The sequence below is a fragment of the Grammomys surdaster genome, unplaced genomic scaffold (genome assembly GCF_004785775.1).
Source record: "Grammomys surdaster isolate TR1022 unplaced genomic scaffold, NIH_TR_1.0 251, whole genome shotgun sequence".
Classification (NCBI taxonomy): Eukaryota; Metazoa; Chordata; class Mammalia; order Rodentia; family Muridae; genus Grammomys; species Grammomys surdaster.
Window position 1 is genome coordinate 755,778 of NW_021604692.1, and position 3,355 is coordinate 759,132.

Here is a 3,355-nt window from a genome sequence, read left to right on the forward strand (position 1 = left end):
GTGTTATAAGGAAGAGCCAGGCTGGACAAGCCAGTTCCCTTGTTCATGTCCATATAATGCTCTCTGGACAGCCCTGAATGTCAGCCCAGGATTCTGGCTCCACAGCTGTGACACAGGCTGTGACAGCAGTCTTTATCCAAGGGCTTGTATGCCAACAATAGTAGAGGATTCCAAATCAGTCTGTTTATCATGATAATCGATAACAATAGCGTCTGCATCTTTTAAACCTTTCTGAGTATAAAGATTCCAACAAGGTAATGCCAGAAAAAGTGCTGACTGTGCATAATTCATGTGTTCAGCTGCTGAACTGTAAGTCACCACTTATGAAGCAACACTGTAGGAGGTTTAGACTTTGTTTTCTCTGCTTTATTGCCAGTATTTCACTTTCTATCACACAACTTCCCCAGAACCCAAACAGCCCTGCAACTACACACTGCAATTGGACATCTGCAGGACCTTGGAATACAGAGTTCTTCCTGATGGGGCATAGGCTTCATATCAAGTCACGTTAGGTTTCTACAAGTCCATGGCTGGAATCACAGCTGCTTCACTGCAGTACCTTAAAACTCACACCTTTTCATAGGACATGGAATTATTTTTACTCTCTTTAGGTCTCCAGAAATTCATCTTCGTAATCCCCATCTTCCGCTTGGAAAACGAAGGCTCCCTTTGCCATTCTGCCACGTCCAGCTAGAGTGGTTTTCTGTCAGTAGTGATGGCAGAAGTCTTTGCTACAGCCTCCAGTACAATGGCGATGGGTAGAAATGCGTACCGGGAGCTCTTCTGTCTGTGCTGCAACCCACGGCGTGAGGTCTCTGGTGAAGCATTTAGCAGAGCATAGCACGTGGGCACAAAGGCCTCTGGGTAGAGCAGTTAACTGGGAGTAGCACGAGGGAGCAAAGGCCTCTGGGTAAAGCAGTTGCTCTGGTATTGAACTAGGGTTCAAAGGCGTCTGAGTAAAACAGTTGTTAGGTGTTTCTGTTTCTTGGCCCTGGAGATCTCTGGAAGCATCTCAGCAGTTGGGCTCTGTGGGCTTTTTTGCCATAGGTAAGAAGGGGTTAAGTATGAGAAAGATTAAACATAATTATATAATGGTAATGTATAAATACAAGTACCATTGCCTGGGTCTTTCAGTTTTGTATGTACCAGAGCTTCCGGCCTATGTTATATTGGTTTAAAATAATCCATCATCAGTAATTTCCCACATGTACACATTGTAGTTAGATAAGATTCATTTGTTTCTCCTGCCTCTAACTGCAAGAGGGCATTTTCCTGTTAACCAGGTGAAGTGAGTGCTGTCTCCTGTGTTTACATCTCAAGTAGCCACAGCTTTGCCCTCCTGCTTCTTACTATAAATACTTTGGATTCCTTTAAAGTAGGCTGCCTATGTTTTACAGATGTTGTTTACTGAAGCATATTGCCATATCGTAATGTCCAGCATTCCTGTTGGTTTCCACAGACTATGTAAGTGTGTCCATGTCTACCATCACGTAGTGAGGAAATCAGTGGCATAATAGAAACTTATTAACTATAATCTAAGAGCTGAGTGAAAAAGCAAGGTAAAGGAAAAGGCACATGACTGCTGCTAGGTAAGTTTGAGGAAAATATTGGTTGTAGAGATGTAGTTGAGCATAGCCCGAGGGAGTGGCTTGTGGAAATATCTAGAAGAGCCCTGAGAAGCCTGAGCTGGGCCATATGAGGCGAGGCAGAGGGAAAGAGGGGAACAAGGTGAAGCAGCCAGAAGACCAAAGGTTCAAAGGGCAATTAAGCAGCATGTTTGTATTACATAGGGAAGAGGAGACAAGCCCCCTGGGCTGTGGAAATTTAGGGTGGGGGCTGAGGTAGGCCAGCCAGGAGAGACCAAGTGAATGAGGGATGTAGAGAGAACCTGGCTGCCAGGTTGATATTTTAAATAGGCATCTTACTTGACAAACAGTTGACTGGTTGTTTACTCAGGATGCTCTTAGAAACTAGGCTGCTACCACTTATCTTCAGCTATTGGTTAGCCATCCGTGGTTCTTGCTTAGAGCCTACTGTTATTTCCTCAAGAAAAAACGTTCCTCTGGAGTCTGTGGTGATAACTCAATTGGAGCCGTGTTTTCCTCACAAGCATGGAAACCTGACATTGATTCCTTGAAACTTTAAAAACAAGAGCAATGTTGTGATCTCTGCTTGTAATCTTAGCACTGCACAGATGGATCCTTGCATTGATCAAGACATTAGAGATTAAGTCCTAGTAACCTATAATGCATCCTTGTGGCATTAAGACATAGAATAGAAGTACTCTCTCGGAGAAATTTAATCAAGATTGAGTTCAGTTTTGACTTCTGTCTCTCATGCTCCCTGTGTCTTCCATTCTAAGGGCATCTGTTCTTTATTTATGGAATTGTATAGAAGTCTCACATAAAGAATAATGAGATATTTTACAGAAATCTTTAACAGAGGTTTAAAATTTGATTACAAAGAGACCAAGACCAAAAGCAGTAACCCACATATCATTTATCAACCAATAACCAAATGTTAAATTCAAAATGTAGGAGGGATATTCATTTTAGAAGATTATTTTCAAAACTGGTATTTGTTACTTTCATTAATGATACACATGCTTTGTTCCAGGTCACAACTTGGAACAATGTACAATTTTAGATTCAAGCCATGTATTGGCATAGGATGTAAAAGCTGATTACATCCAAGGCAAGGAAGGTTTCCAGTCTCTTTGAGCTTGCAGATACTTTAACTCTGTCATTGAGCCTCAGTCCCTTATTAGGACACTGTCAAAAGCCTAAATGAACACAGCAAGGTAGACTGTCTCTGAGGAATGACAACCAAGTTTAACCCCTGAGCTCTCAACATGGAAACATACATGTATGCACCAAAACCTACATACTCATGAACACATACAAACCAATACAATCTCTCTTAATCACACCCCCACCCCCAGCCCTTCTGCTTTTTGTAGAAGTGCCTAGGGTCTTGTGTTCATACTGAGTCCTTGTGCCTTCATAGTTTTTTTTTTTTTGAATCTGCATCAAGGAGACTTTCATCCCTCCCACCTTATTGAAATTCTTGCTGTCTTTCAGGTCCCAGATAGCCTGTTGCTCCACATCCAAATTCAGTGGTCAGCTCTTAGCACTAACCTGCCTGTGTTAGCATTAGCACAGTGCATCACTCAGCCTTCTGTGGTGCTGTCCTCATGTGCTCCTGGTGACTCACTCATGACTTTACCTCATGTCCCAGTGTCTACTTCTGAGTCCTGCTTGCTGGGACTCCTGTCTGAGGTGATGATTTTGATGGAATTTCTGTGAAATTCTTTGAATGCTTTTCATTTTCATGAATGTCTGTATTCTTTTCCTTG